The following is a 16602-nucleotide window of genomic DNA, read 5'->3' as shown; positions in this document are numbered from 1 at the left end:
AACCGGTCACAGTCTCCAAAAACAAAAGGAATCCTGACTCCAATTAGACGTCAAGATCCAAATTGTTCTTTGTCCAACCTTGAGGAGGTTTGTCACATGACTTCCCCCAAGCTGGACTGTGATACCATCTGTTGGAATTGAATTTGAGCATTTACTGTTTTGCCCCCCAACATGAACAGAACTCCAGCCAACAGCCTGTGCTGTCTACTATCAACTGCTGGAACCTTGGAACTTGTGCTTCCAAAGTAACTCACTCTACATGTCTTCTCTGGTCATCAAAATTTCGCTTTGGGAATACCTGGCATTCTGCAATCGGTCAACCTCCCCTCAGACGGAACCCAGTTGACTTCGGATTCTGGACCTATGTAAAAGCTGTATTTTACCATGGTCGTGTCCGGACCCCTCTTCCTTTTTCCTTATCCCCATTTATTATGCGAGTGTAAAAGGGGTGGACATTGCGAAACCCCTTTTGTGTGTGTGTGTCTTGGTGTAAAAATAAACCAACCCTTTTTATTTCATCTTACCTCGAGTTTGCTGTGCAACAAATTGTTAATTGGGGATTGGAACATTTCCAAATTTATGGGTTGGGGAAAATAGGCCACCATTTCTAAATGAGGAAATCAGAATTAAATAAAACAATTTTCTGTTCACGGAAACGGTCCAGTGATACAGAATGGGGAAATCAAGCAGTTTAAATTGACTCCGCCTGTGCCACCTCAATTACGAAAGAAACCAATGACCCTAAGCTCTGCACTATTAATTCTAAATGCTGTATCATACAACAAACTAAGTCAAGAGATACGGTGAATGGGTTGCACTAGCACAGTGGTTTGCACTGTTGCTTTACAGCGCCAGGGACATGGGTTTGATTCCTGGCTTGGGTCACTGTCTGTGCGGAGTCTGCACATTCTCCCCGTGACTGTGGGTTTCTTCCGGGTGCTCCAGTTTCCTCCAACAAATCCCAAAAGACGTGCTATTAGGTGAATTGGACATTCTGAATTCTCCCTCAGTATGCCCGAACAGGCACCGTACTGTGGCCTCTGGGGGATTTTCACAGTAGCTTAATTGCAGTGTTACTGTAAGCCTACTTGTGACACTAATAAAGATTAGTTTAGCTTTTTTTGATTCTTTTCCTTCATATCTTATGCATATAGTTGCTTACTAACATCAAGAGCTGAATGTTGCATCATAAAGATTCCTCTGGTGCATATGGCAATGAAAAAGCTTTGCTTTATGTCAATGTTATGTTTGGACTACCAAAAGTATCAAGTTTCATGGATTGTTTTTGAAAGTGAAAAGGAACAACAAGAACACAGATCTGGAAGAGGAGAGACGTTTGTGTGAGCTGGGGGCAGTGGAGCGGGGAGGAGTTTGTGCAGGGAAGATACAAAGGTAAACCATGGGGTTACAAAGAGGTTGGCTTAAAACCTGCATTAAAGCTATCAGATCAATTTATTCAAGAACTAGACCCTAAGTAGTTATGATAGTTGTTGTACATTAACTGTTGTGGTTACTATTCAATTGCAAGCAAACCTATTCACATGTTCTACAGCATATGGCCAATTATATTTGCAGTTTACATTTCAGCTCATTTCCTTACAATATAAACTATGGGATTATTACAAAGGATTACACTCCAGCTAGAGGACATTTAATAAAAGCAAAAATATTAAATAATTTCTTTTGAAATATTTTATTTCTATTTGGAAAAGTGTAGCCTGTGCATCAAATAAATACCACATTAATTGTACAACAGCCATCTCATATGGATGATAATGAAATACTATAGATGGGCTTTAGATTGGTTTCACAGGTCGGCGCAACACCGAGGGCCGAAGGGTCTGTCCTGCGCTGTAATGTTCTATTGTCTTCTATTGTTTATTTCTGTCGGCTGAAAATTGAGAGAAAAATCCCTCAGGTAGTCCTTTGGGTTCTGAGATCACTGATGGGTTCCGAGCTAGCTGTTAAATCCAATTCGTGATCTGCAGACTTTGCAACATGGAGAGGTGGGGATTTTGGAGAATGGTGCACTCATTTTGACCCCTCGACCTCACCTCTGCACACTCCTGGTGATGTCTCTTGATGCATTCAGTGCAATCTTGGATCAGCGTTCTCCATTTTGATCAGTCATACGTCAGGGACTCCCATGAATCGGCAGGTGTGTTTGACCTCTTTCAGTGATGTTTGCAGACATCCCGAAAGCATTTCCACTGTCATTGTGGGAGTCTCCTGCTGCAATTGAGTTCCTGGAAGAAAATTTACAAAATACAGAAATACTGATCAGATAGATAATTGACAGAGATTTTACAGGCAGTGGATTGTCATTAATAATAATCTTTATTGTCACAAGTAATGATATTGGATCTAAGTTTGACTTGGTAACCACTGCCTGATGGCATCAAAGCTGTTCATTCTCATTAAGATTTAGATGAGGGTATAAATATCAGCAGTGTGTTTGCAGTTGACACAAAAATATGTACAAGGTTGAGTAATTAAGACCAAATAAATTAAGGTAGATCTGGAACCTATTGAAGAGTGTGGGCAGTTCTCCTTTAATGCAGATAAGTGCAGTGTTATGCATTTTCAGGTTGCAACAAATCAAGAAAGAGACCTGGCAATAATTATTTACAACTCATTAAAAATGCACAGGGAAAGCAAACAAGGGCTCTTATTATGTATAGCTAGTTTGGACCATCAATATAGAGCTAACACCGAGCTTATACAGTCAATCCCCATTTTTAGTACCCCCTAGTATAGTGGTTTTAAAGGGCTTTACTTTTTCTGTTTGAGTATCATTTGAAGTGTAGTATTCCCTGTTTTAAAGTGGAGGAGCAATGTGGTCACATCATAGTGTGACCATGCCCAGTGAGTAGAGGCCGGTTTGTGATCAGCACCAATTGTTCTTGCAGGGCCTTAGAGGAACATTTTTCTTCCGCTGCATTTCCTGTACTAAACTTCATTCTTCAACTTTTATATTGTTGTACCCTGTACTGACCTTTGCAAACAGGCCAGTAGGTCTTTTGAAAGACTATTACACCTCAGATCAAGAAAGGTAAAAATAACACAGCCCTTCTCTGAAGCGGTTGCATTGGTGGTGTTATTCTTTTATTACACTCCTGTATCATCTTTTATTACACTTCTTTGTGTGTTTTGATATACTACGGAGTGTAATATGTGTTACTCAGACTTTGGTTGCTGATGAGGTCTTCTGAATCTCGATGAAGAAGACTCGAACTCGTCCAGCAGTAACAAAAGGTTTATTGAGTAACTATAACAATAATTGCGTGAGTTCTTTACTTTAACATTGATACTGTTGCCTTTTCTTTTCTGTACTCTTTTCTCTGTCCTTTCTGTGGCTCTGTTCCAATTATGGCAATCAGTGAATTTGCCCTCCTTTCTATGTTATTTATGTCCTAATGCTTAGAGTCATCAAGTATCAAATGATACCACCACAAGTTTCAACCGGCTATCGATCAAAGGGCCAAACACCAGTTAGTTAGTTCAATGTCAAGGGTACTTTATTTACACACAATTAGTCATGCACCATAAACACGACTAGTTAATTACACCTATTGACTAAGACAACCTGTACTTAACTTCGGGCACCCGGCTTAGATCAGAAAACAGTGGCCGCTGTTCGATTCTGGATCTATCGAGTCCGAAGGAGTAACTGCTGCTCAGCTAGGCTCATCCGTCTGGTAGCGAGCGTTGAACTTGTACTTGCTTCTGGTGTTGCTGCACTTGCTGATGGCCGTGACCGGGGTACCAGGACCAAGAGAGCGCGAACATAAGGCGAATTCTTCTTCTTATACTTTGGATTTTTCGCTCTCTTTTGGGCGGTCCTCCGGTTTGGACTCTACTAATTGGGTGATCCCTGATCACTCCGTTTGATTCCTCACCAATAAGTGGGCGGGGATCTGAATGGCTGGGCGGGTCCCAAGTGGTCACTGACCCAGTTGTTTGAGTTTCCCTTGAACAGGGAGTGGCACCGAAATGTCTGGGACTGTCCCAGTTGCTCGAGTACCAGTCCTTTGTTTTGGTGAAGATGGGCCATCAAATGCTAATCGGCCCATTTAAAAAGCTAATTGGACGGAGTTTTGATACCGTCTGGACTTCTTGCTTACAAATATGCATTTCAGGCTCTGAGCCTGCCTGAGTCTTGGCTTGTCCATTTTACCCGCTAGGCTTTGCGAGTTTCTCTGTTGGAAGTGGCCATCCCAGATGGCTACAATGCTAGTGATAAGGTCAACAAAATCAAACTACAGTAACTATGCGTAACTATACTAATCATCTGAGCTAATCTGATATTCCTGTCCTGGTCACAGTACATCCAAAAGAGATGAGAGAGCGGCACAATGCAGTTGCTTTTATACCCCTATTGGTCTGGCCCTCTAGTGATCATCTGGTGCTACTGATTACACATTAACCCCTTATGTACATGCACATCCCCCTTTTTTTTGTGTTACATATTTTCTGTACGTTGGAAAGAAAATTGAACAAACATAATGGATTCAGTTTGCAAATGCATTACATGAAATCAATGAGTTAATCAGTCAAATGTTAATACATTTAGTCTCTTAGGTTTTTTTTCTCATTTGCTTCTGGTTCAGTCCCAACAAGTCATCATGAGGTGCTCCAGCGGTTGAATCACTTTGTCGTCTGATTTTGACTTTTTTTTCCAATGCTTGTGGTAGCAATTCTGTGTTACATTTGCCTTAACAACTGTTTTGCTTCTTTGTCTTAGAGCAAATGCGAATTCGTGAAATTCGCTGTCATGCCATGGTATGTTTGTACTCTTGCCATTGTTTTGGACTGTGCTGCTACATTGTCCTTCATGTGCAGAGTTGTACCATTTTGTACCGGTCGTTGTTTCATTGTTCTTGTTTTTGTTGTTTCTGTCTTTGGTGTTTTCGTTGTTGTTTTTGTTGTGCTTGTTGTTGTTTTTGTTGTGCTTCGTGTTGTAGTTTTTGTTGTTCTTGTGCTCAATGACTGTTTCTTGTGGACAATGTAGCCATCTGGGATTACTTACAAAGAGAAACATGGCCACTTGCAAAGAATCACAGTAAAGGGCAGCACGGTAGCATAGTGGTTAGCACAAATGCTTCACAGCTCCAGGGTCCCAGGTTCGATTCCGGCTTGGGTCACTGTCTGTGCGGAGTCTGCACATCCTCCCCGTGTGTGCGTGGGTTTCCTCCGGGTGCTCCGGTTTCCTCCCACAGTCCAAAGATGTGCAGGTTAGGTGGATTGGCCATGATAAATTGCCCTTAGTGTCCAAAATTGCCCTTAGTGTTGGGTGGGGTTACTGGGTTATGGGGATAGGGTGGAAGCGTGGACCTTGGGTAGGGTGCTCTTTCCAAGAGCCGGTGCAGACTCGATGGGCCGAATGGCCTCCTTCTGCACTGTAAATTCTATGATCTATGATCTATAAATATGGCTAATGCAGGATCCAGACAAACTCAGAGCTTAAGTGTATATTTGCCACTAGATAACCAGATACTATCGAAACCCCCAGCCGATTTGCATTCTAATGGCCCATTTCCCCAGAACAAAAGACTTGTACTCAGGCTATCAGATACAGATCCAGACTCATCTGCGCCACTCCCTTCACCCAGGAAGCCCAAACAGCCAAGGTCAATGGCCACTCAGGACACGCCCAGCCATCAAGGTACCCGCCCCTTTATTGGCTAAAATCAAAGGCAGTAATCGAAGCCTGCCGAATTATTGGTTCCAAAGCTAAGGATCGCCCAAAAGAGCGCAAAACCCCCGAAGGATAAAAAGAGACACTGCCATGTGTTCAGTCTCTTTTGGCCCCGGCGCACCGGCACTCTCTTGGCCCCGGCTTGTGCCCCAAACCAATTGCAGCACCACGACCAGAAGCAAGTTCAAGACCAACGGTTGCTACCAGATGGATGAGCCCAGCAGAAACGAATCCACTTCTCCAGACCCAGCCACGCAAGATCCGAACAAAGGCTTTGTTCCTCTGCATAAAGCCGGGTGCCTGAAGTTAAGTACAGGTTGTTGTAGCGTTAGGTGTAATTTAGCTTGTAGTGTTTTATGTTGCATGTCAAAGTAATTCTTGTGTAAATAAACTATCATTGAACTTGAACTAACTAACTCGTTGTTTGGTCTTTGATCGATATCCGGCTAAACCTTGTGGTGGTATCATCTGATACCTGGCGACTCTGAAAGCAATATCATTAATAACAGTCATATTAGTATCCAGTCAAAAAGAGCAACATTATTGGCGTCTCCGAGCCAAATTGGCAACATTATTGGCAACTCTGACGGGAATCGACCCAGAAGTGATTTTATCACTTCGCGAGAACCCACAAAACGTTGAATTAGAAATCAAATTGGGAAAAGTTAAAGAAACCACAAGCGTAAGGCCCGTATCGATCAAATCTCCAAGATTCGGAAGTCTGTATTAACTTGCATGCGTACTTACAGGGATATAAGGTAAACTCCTTAGATTTTGTTGCGTAAAACTATCGGGAGTATTGTGAACCGGAAAATAGCTTAGGCCATACCCGCTGTTTGCATCACCGCCTTATTCCCCCGTCCCAAATTTACGGTAGAGAAACAGAGATTACGATAGGAAAAGAGATACTAGTGGCAATGGCAGCAAAGACAATGGAACGCCTAATGAATCCGCAGAAACCCGAGGTCGCAGCGACCAGTAGAGCAGAGCAGTGCCCCATATGGGAAGAGGAATTGAGAAAGTACTTGAAGGGGAAAGGATGGCCCCTCTGGTTCGAGTTTTGTTTGAATGAAGAGTCAGGTCCAGGTAGTACAGGACAAACCTGGTGGGATAACCTAACCGAGATACATAAAAAGAATGTAGGAAAAGTTTGTAAGCCGATGGCAATCGTGTCCTGTCTGGCACAATTGCGAGGCACAGAGGATGTCGTGAGGATGCTCCGCAAACAGCTTGTAGAGAAAGAGGAGAAGAGTGAGGGAAATGTTAGTGAATGTGAGAATGTTAATGAGCAACTCCGAGAGCAGCTAAAGACAAGGAGATGGCTGATGTCAAACAGGCACATCAATCTTGTATAGTTCACCTAAGCAGCTTTCAGACACAATACGATAAGGCCTACCAAGATACTATAGCCACCTAAAATGGCTGATTCCCTATTAATTTGGCCAAAACCCGATTTAAAATGGCTAACCAAAAATGCTGATGGGAAAAGCAGCCAACAGGACACAAACGGACAGCTGCAGACAGAATAGCGTATTCGGCTCTGGGGAAGTCGGCCCAGATCGATACTCAAGACTATTAGCAGCACATCAACCCAGACATCTGCAGTTTAATCGGCTATCCCCGGGAATATTTGCAACATATTAGCAATTGAATGGCGGGCCAGACCTGTCGGCGCCTGCAGTGGCCGAAACAAAGACAGGTGAACGACCAGCCCCCGATCGAGGAATCGCCCCATTATTGGAGCATATCGAACCCAGTGATTGGGAACAAGTCCAATCACTTGGGACTCAGGTCACGGGCCGCCCCGAGAGGCGGGAAGCCCATGGGCCCTATAAAGTGAGGGGCCAAGTTCAGATCTCTCTCTCTCTCCCTTCTTCACCTGCTCGCAACCTTCGCAAAAACCTTCAACAAAGAACCGTAAGTCTGTCTCCAGCGATCGCTACCCGATAGAGATTCCTAGCCATCGACCCGTATCAGCCTTTTGAATCCCGCAGGCCAGTTCCAATTCGATAAACTATTCATTTCCCTGACCTGGTGGGCCATCTCCTAAAGTTAAGTATTGGCCAGTAGTGGTAAGTTTTGATATAGATAGTAGGATTATTGTGTAAGTATCTATTGCTGTACATAATAAATGACCGTTGATTTCAATCTTACTAAGCGGTGTGCTGACTTATTAATCATAACTCGAGCTGGAACCACGTGGCGGTATCAGAAAGATACCTGGCGACTCGTGAGCAAAGGTGACATAATCAGAGCTAATAAAACTAAGGCTAAAAAGAGCAACATAACTGGCGACTCCGCCGGGACCCGACATAGAAGTGGAAAACCACTCCAGGAGAACCCCAGAAATTTGAATAGAATCCAATCGGAAACAAAAACAAAAAAAACCCACAAGTGTTCAAGCGGTTCTGGTTAATAATTCACAATTCGGAAGTGTGTGTATGCATGCGTAACTAACAGGGTTATAAGGTAAAACTGATAGATTTTTGTTGCATCAAAACTGTCGGAAGTCGGTATTTTCGGAAATTAGCGCAAGCCGTACCCGCATCTACGACACCACCTTAGCCCCCTGTTCCAAATTTGAACGTAGCGAGCAGATAAGAGAGATGGCCATGCAGGCAATGCAATGCCTCATGAACCCCGAAGAATTTGTGGTTGCACCGATCAGCAGCATTAAAGTGGGACAGTGTCCCATTTGGGAAGTGGAAATTCGGAAATTTCTACAGGGCAAAGGATGGCCCGTGTGGAGCGGTTTCTGTAATAATGACGACTCAGGTCCCGTAAGTATAGGGCATACTTGGTGGGAGAATATGAGTGAAATTCATAAGAAAAGCTTAGCAAAAGCGCGCAAGCCGATGGCAATCGTGTCCTGCATGGCACAATTGCGAGGCACAGAGGAGGTCATCAGGACGTTCCGAAAAGAAATAGAAGGCATACATCGAATGAGTAAAATCGATGTATGCGAGATGGAAAAAGAGAACCTGGAATTGAAAAGGCAGTAAGAAGCCAAGGACGAAGAGGTGGCTGACGCCAAACGGGGTCACCAGTCTTGTCTGGCGCATTTAAGCAGTTTTCAATCCCAGTATGAGAAGGCTTATCAGGACACGCAGCGTGCAGTCCTGGTTAAGAAAGAGACAGAGTAGCAGGTGGAGACACTACAGAAGCAATGTAGTGAACTCAAGGCAGCCTTGAGAGCGCTCCACGCTGCAACCACGGAACAAAGGCAGAGTACCTTAGACCATGCGAAGTGCCGAAAGCAAATTGCAGACCTGCAATCAATGCTTTCTGTCCAAAAGGGATTCCAAGACACCTTTGGGGAAAGTTTAGAACAGGAAGACGGTCCTGATTGGAAAGAATTGCAGGAGACAGCGCAGAGATATGTTCAGGGAACATGTGCGCAGGGAACGCCCCAAAGGAGAAAAGCAACCCCACCCCCCACACAGCAGGTAGTACAGGCTCCCATGAACCCTGTAACAACCCACCGCACCGCCACAGCAGACGAGGCGGAAGTCTTATATTCCACCCCCCTCACAGTGACCCAATTATGGGACGCGTGTGCTAAAATCACACCGTTCCTCCCCGCTTCAGACCCACACCATTTCTTTGCCACCGTCAAACACCAGGCGACCTTGTACGGCCTGGATGAGAAAGAGCAGGTAAAGCTCACGGTCCTCAGCTTAGACCATCGGTCGCAGCAGCCCTTCCCGACCCACAGAACGTAGGAGGAGGCACCCTTGCAGAAATGCATGCCACGATCCTGGATGCAATCGGGTATAACCGGGGCCTAAATAAGATGGCCTAAATAAGTGCAGACAAAAAAAGTCTGAACACCCCACAGCCTTCGCAGGACGCTTGTGGATTCACTTTGAGGCCGTTTTCGGAAACGTAGACCGTGCCCATTTGTCCGCAGACAATATGGCCAAATGGACCCGCACCCTTATCTCCCATGCCACGGAAGCAGGACAGAATGCCTGTAGTAATTATGACCCCTCGGAGGAGGCTCATAATGAGAAGTGGGTGGCCAAAAGATTGTCCCGCGTTTGGGAACAGTAGGCTCACAATAAACCCGCCGCTACAACCCCCGAGGAAAAACAAGCCGCCGCAGACGTGCAGGCAGTAAGAACCACTCTTCACAACCCTGCCTGGGTAAACGAGGGAAAGAGCAGCCCCCCACAAAACCGCAAGAATGCTACAATTGCGGACAGTTGGGACATTTTGCCAAAGAATGCAATGGCCCTAAAAAGCCACAGAGAGCCCAAAAGACAGGCACTATCAATAAGAAAAAAGCAGAACCCATACATAGCATTAGCGCCCAGTCGGATCAGACAGACTTGACCGGAACGGACTGACAGTGTACAGGCTCCCCCAGTTGGGTCTGCGATACCCTTTGGGATAGGTCAGGATGACCCGTAGTCGCAACGAAAGTTAGGGGACAGCCGATCGAGCTTCTCTGGGACACAGGAGGGTCCCGCACCACCTTAAATTCCTCCACCCTTGGTAAGGACACGTGGCCCACCACAGCCACTATCACCCTCAGCGGCTTTACAGGCCACTCACAGCAGGGACACATCACAACCCCTGTACCCATCCAAATCAGAACCATTAACACAAAACACCCCGTTATTTTAGTCGACCTGCCCCCAACAGCAGAGCACATTTTAGGGATCGACTTCATGAATTCCCACCACCTATCTTTCGACCCAGTCAACCAGTGTGTCTGGAAGATGGCGAAGTCCGCTAGAGCCCCCGCAACGCTCACCATAGGGGACTATATGAACAAAATTAGCGCAGTGGGTGAGTTTTGGTTAAACCCCACCACACTCAGCACGGACCGAAAGGTTAGGGCAGTCCTGCAAAAGAACAGGGCAGCATTCGCGACCCACAAGCACGACTGTGGACGGATGACTGGTTCCGTACAAATAACAGGACCGGACCCTGGACCCCAAAAGCAGTACGGATTCCCCCTAGAAGCAGAGGGAGAAATCCTCAAGGTTATAGAAAGTTTATTAGAGCAGGGCGTCCTAAGATCGGTAACCTCAACAATAATGCCCCGATTTGGCCAGTAAGGAAGCCCGACGGATCATGGTGCTTGACCATAGATTATCGGGAGCTCAATAAAGTCACCCCCGTAGCAGCCCCCACCGTTGCAACTAGTCCCGAGACCATGCTCAAACAGGGACTCCATGCCAGATATTTCACAGTTTTGGACGTCAGTAATGGGTTCTGGTCCATTCCATTGGCAAAGGCGTGCCAGTATAAATTTGCCTTCACTTTCCGAGCGCAGCAATACACGTGGACATGCCTGCCACAAGATTTCCACAACTCCCCCTCCATTTTCCACCGACAGCTGGCAAATGGACTAGCAATATTGTCTCGCCCCGAATGTCTGGTACAGTATGTAGACGATCTACTACTGCAGACACCAAGGAAGAGCACATTGAGCTTCTGTCCGAACTCCTGGAATTACTACATTCCATTGGCTGTAAAGTAAACCCCAAAAAGGCCCAGATATTGGAAGAGAAAGTGGTATATTTGGGTACTATTATCACACACGGCAAACGCAAGATCGAGCACAAAAGAATTGACTCGATCGCTAAATTGCCCCTTCCCCAACACGTTTCAGCCCTCCGGTCGTTTTTAGGACTGGTTGGCTACTGCCGAAACCACATTGACGGTTTCACCAGCAAGGCAGCGCCCCTCTCAGACCTCCTAAAGAAAGGAACCCCCTGGGAATGGCTTCCGCAGCATACGGATGCTGTGGAATCGTTAAAACAGGCGCTCATAGCCGCCCCCGCACTACAAGTTCCCGACCCGCTTTCCCCTTACGCAATAGAGGTAGCGACCACAGACCGCACCCTTTCAGCCGTGCTCCTGCAGGACCGGCACGACCAGCTAAGACCCGTGGCTTATGCCTCCCGAATTTTAGATGCTGTGGAGCAGGGATTCTCAGCCTGTGAGAGGCACCTGCTCGCAGTTTTCTGGGCAGTCCAGTACTTCTCATACATTACCGGACTGAACCCCATCACCATTTTGACCGAGCACACCCCCACCCAACTTTTACTCGACGGACGACTTAAAGACGGTACCGTCAGCCAAATCCGCGCTGCTAGGTGGACCCTTCTCTTACAAGGATGGGACATCACAGTCAAACGGACCAAAACTCACACATACTTAGCGGACAATCTACAGTACCCCGGAACCCCCCACGAGTGTGAAATCATCTCGCCCCACCACAATACAGGCCCCTTTATAGCTAAAACACCCCCCAGAAAACTAGCCACTCCATCTCAGAACTCCCCTCACCCGGACACGTGTGATCCCATTAGGATCTATGTGGATGGATCTTCCACAGTCCTGGATGGGCAACGCATAACAGGTTGTGGGATTTATGTGGAGGACGCGCAGGGACGCGCCCTCGAGAAAATCGCATTAAAATTACCCGGGTACTTAGGCGCGCAGGCAGCAGAGCTTGCGGCCATCGCTTACATTGTAGAGCACCCCGATTCCTTCCCCAGCCCAGCAGACATATATTCAGACAGTCTATACGTGTGCAACAGCCTCACTGAATTTCTGCCCCTCTGGGAAACAAGAGGATTTGTTTCCGCGGATGGGAAACCCCTCCCCTCAGCCCCATTACTCCGCCATATTTTGCTAAAAGTCCGCAACCACCATCGTTCATCCCCCCCTGGAAATGTAAAAGCCGACGCACTGGCTAAGGTAGGATCCAGGCATGGGTACTTTTGGAAGCCCCCCGAAAGCGTCCCAGTGAGTGCGCCAGTACCTGCAGTTCAGGTCGCGCAGACTAGGATCGAAGATCTAGTAGAGGCCCAGAAGCAGGATAGCGCTCTCACTGAAATCGTGAAAGGGAAGTTTCCAGCCTCATACGAAAGGTACAGAAATGCAATAACCACACATGACGGTGTGGTGCTAAAGGACACCCTTTATGTAGTTCCTGAGCAGATTATTTGGATGGAGTCCCCGGGTAGGACGGCTACCAATACCGTATCTCCCCTACCCGAGCGTTTTTGACCAACGGGGGGGGGGGGGGGGGGGGGGGGGTCCCAGGCAGGGCGGGTCTCACGCCGTTTCTCCAACCAAATAATCTGTTTCTCCAACCAAATAATCTGTTTATTCCATGATGGTCATGGACACCAGGGAATCGAACCCACCACATCCCACCTCAAACAGCTTTGTTGGTGGCCAAATCTCAAAGAGGATGTATCCCATTACATTGAGAATTGCCTCATCTGCGCTCAGAACAACCCAGATAGATATGCCAAAAAGGCACAAATCAGCCACACCCGACCCGTTAACGGCCCCTGAACCAACCTCCAGATCGATTTTATAGGTCCAATGCCCCCTTGCAGGAATGGCTATAAATATGTTCTGGTGGTCATAGACACTTTTACAAAGTGGGTGGAAGCATTTCCAGCTCGCACCAACACCGCGAAAACCACCGCCAAAATCCTAACCCACCACATCTTTACAAGATGGGGACTCCCCCGCAGTATTGAGTCGGACCAAGGTTCTCACTTTACGGGCCGGGTCATGCAGAACGTCCTCACGATATTTGGCATAACCTAAAAATTTCACATTGCGTACCACCCACAGTCGAATGGATTAGTGGAGCGCATGAATCGGACCCTAAAAACCACCCTCCGAAAAATGGTCCAGCAGAACAACACCACTTGGGATTCAGTCCTCCCCTTTGCACTGATGTTTCTGCGTAACACTGTTTCCACCTCCACAGGTTACACCCCACTCACCCTCATGACTGGACGCCCCATGAAAGGGACAGAGTACTTGTTGGGCTTAGACCTGACCAGCCCTGAAGTTACGGCACTCACCCACGAGAAAGCCGTTGAACAATTACTTGTAAATTAAATAAAGCAGCCGCTGTTAAATTGGGCATTAAAAAGAAACAGAGCAAGGCCTGTTTTGTTAAGGCAGTACATGCAACGGAGTATAATATAGGACAACAAGTGATGTTGTCTGTGTATAACCCCAGCACATTTCTGTCTCCGAAATACTCGGGTCCGTACTCCATTACGGATAAAGTAAGCCCATCGGTATACAAAATCAAATACCAAAATGGTAAGACTGCGTGGTTTCACATAAACCAGCTAAAGGCTTATGGAACACAATCAAACCACGCCCACCACGTCATGCTTGATGCAGCAGACCAAACCCCGCCCACAGCCAACGTGACCACACCAACCCCCTCCACGTCCAGCCCAGACACGGACTCGCCCCCGACTCCACCCACAAACTTTACACTCCGCCCTGGAACGCCCACAGACTGCAGCAGCAGAGACAGCGACTGTGACTCTGACAACAGCCACAGCACGCCTCCCTACTATCCTGGTCCCACACCCAGCGACTCCGAGTTTGATTCCAGTGATCCCTTCCTCATCACTTTCTCAAACAAACCACACCACCCACCACCGACCCACACGGACGACCCCGACTTTATCCCCACACAACTTGACGAACGCCATTGGCACCGCGGCAACTCCTACAGACTCGTCCGCAACGACGAGAGCAACCCCAACTCATACCACACAGCCCTCTCAACATTAATTCACTCCAGAATTTGGCACCCGGGAGAAGGGGATGACCCCGAGTCAGACCCCCAATCCGCCAACCCCTTTGCAACCCTATTCGCAACAGAGAACTGAGGTGTCCACGTGATGATTTAAGGGAGACACTTGGTCAAAATTGTTGTCCTTCCTGATGGAACCTGCAGGATGTTTTACGTTGTTTGTATGTTTGTTTAAGTGTTGTTCGTCCGACTGGAGAATTTTTCTCACCGTCACACACCCATTCACCTGAAACTTTTTAGCTCTTTCCAACACCCCCACCGCGGCCAGACGCTTGTTCAGCGGTACCAACTTGTCCACAGATACCACAATGGTACCAACTTGTCCACAGATACCTGGTCAACAGACCAGACGTTTGTTCAGCGGAACTAGCTTACCTGCAGATACCTGGTCAGCAGACCGGACGCCCGTTCTGATTCGACGGGAGAATCACAGCAGCAACCCCACCATGATGACTACATTTTTGCCCGTTCTTGAAGGTTGCTCAGGCAGTGGAGAAACGGCGTGAGACCCGCCCTGCCTGGGGACCCCCCCCCGTTGGTCAAAAACACTCGGGTAGGGGAGATACGGTATTGGTAGCCGTCCTACCCGGGGGCTCCATCCAAATCTTACCCGTCGCGGCCCATACGCACCTCAATCGACCTTTTCCTTTCAAAAACAGTTTTATTTATTTAGGCAACCTTTGGGCTGCTGCCAAATGCTATTTACATCCAGGAACATTTGGATAATAAACTTAGCCCTGGTCCACCATTGGGAAGTGTGCCGTGTCCTAACATTTGTTTTGGAAAAAAAAAAATGAGGGAGTCACATAGAGTGACCAATTATAAGGGAATAATTGGCCCCGAAGGACAGACACACTAACATACCGGATATTATACCAAGGCAGTTACAGATACTATGCTTGTGTTACAGAACTCCAGAAGCTCCAGGACTGGAGAAAACAGAGAACACAAAGAAAGAAAAAGGAGGACAGCCATGAGGACTTCTTTCATCGTGCTCAACATCTTTTATTTGGACATTTGGTTGCGCGGGAACGCGGACCCCATTACTCCAAACCCCCCCTACCGTAAATGTTTCACTGCCCCACAGTACCGAGGGCCCAGTCACCAGCCACGCCGCATTATCCTGGTGTGCCAAGTTCATAACTTGGTACTCCCTGTCGTACGTTATTGAAGCACTATTAGCGTTGGCAATACTCTGCTGTGCAGTGCAGACTATGCGCTTCCGCAAGTGGAGAAGGAGAGCGTACCGCGCTCGAACCCCGGTATATCCCCTATGTTCGGGTATGACCAGACCCCAGACCCCCACAACCTATAATACAAAAATAAAGAACAAGCACTTGCGTTTTCCTGTAAATAAAAGATGTACAAAACTACCTGTACCAAGAAAAAAAAAAGTATGATCCTGAGCTTGACTGCCAAGCCAGGAAAGAATATATGGAATGTTATGATTGTTGTTGTATGTTTTAGAGAGATAGGATGATGCAATGCTTGATGAGTGTATTTAGGTAAAATTAAAGGTTCCAAGTTTTTATTTTTTTTTAGATACATAGCGCCCTCAAGAATTGTTTAGGTAAATTTTTGTGCATAGCTAGGGTCAGAATAGTGGCCATGTAGGCGGTGTCCCCCCGGTCAGGGAACGGAAAGGACAACATTTATGTGATCCTTCACGCTTCGCGTTAGGATCACAAGGAGGGTCTGTAGCCACCCAAAATGGCTGATTCCCTATTAATTTGGCCAAAACCCGATTTAAAATGGCTAACCGAAAAGGCTGATGGGAAAAGCAGGCAACAGGACACAAACGGACAGCTGCAGACAGAATAGCGTGTTCGGCTCTGGGGAAGTCGACCCAGATCGATACTCAAGACTATTAGCAGCCCATCTATCCAGACATCTGCAGTTTAATCGGCTATCCCCGGGAACAATTGCAACATATGAGCAATTGAATGGCGGGCCAGACCTGTCGGCGCCTGCAGTGGCTGAAACAAAGACAGGTGAACAACCACCCCCCGATCGAGGTATCGCCCCATTATTGGAGCATATCGAACCCAGTGATTGGGAACAAGTCCAATCACTTGGGACTCAGGGTCAAGGGCCGCCCCGAGAGGCTGCAAGCACCTGGGCCCGATAAAGTGAGGGGCCAAGTTCAGATCTGTCTCTCTCTCCCTTCTTCACCTGCTCGCAACCTTCGCAAGAACCTTCAACAAAGAACGGACTCCAGCGATCGCTACCCGATAGAGATTCCTAGCCATCGACCCGTATCAGCCTTTTGAATCCCGCAGGCCAGATCCAATTCGATAAACGA

The 16602-nt window shown here is 47.1% G+C and overlaps 1 protein-coding gene across 4 annotated transcripts in view; it reads right to left on the bottom strand.

Annotated features, from left to right (window-relative positions):
- Positions 1-1677: 1677 nt before the first annotated feature.
- Positions 1678-16602, bottom strand: part of nubpl (nucleotide binding protein-like) — a 203511-nt gene continuing 188586 nt past the window's right edge. For all 4 annotated transcript variants that reach the window (XR_011937644.1, XR_011937642.1, XR_011937640.1 and 1 more), the window contains one exon: positions 1678-2246. The gene's annotated coding sequence lies outside the window, so the exon portion shown is untranslated. The remainder of the gene's footprint in view (positions 2247-16602) is intronic.

The sequence above is a fragment of the Scyliorhinus torazame genome, chromosome 2, assembly GCF_047496885.1.
Source record: "Scyliorhinus torazame isolate Kashiwa2021f chromosome 2, sScyTor2.1, whole genome shotgun sequence".
NCBI lineage: Eukaryota > Metazoa > Chordata > Chondrichthyes > Carcharhiniformes > Scyliorhinidae > Scyliorhinus > Scyliorhinus torazame.
The sequence above is the reverse complement of the archived record's forward strand: the minus strand, read 5'-3'. Positions and strand labels throughout refer to the sequence as shown.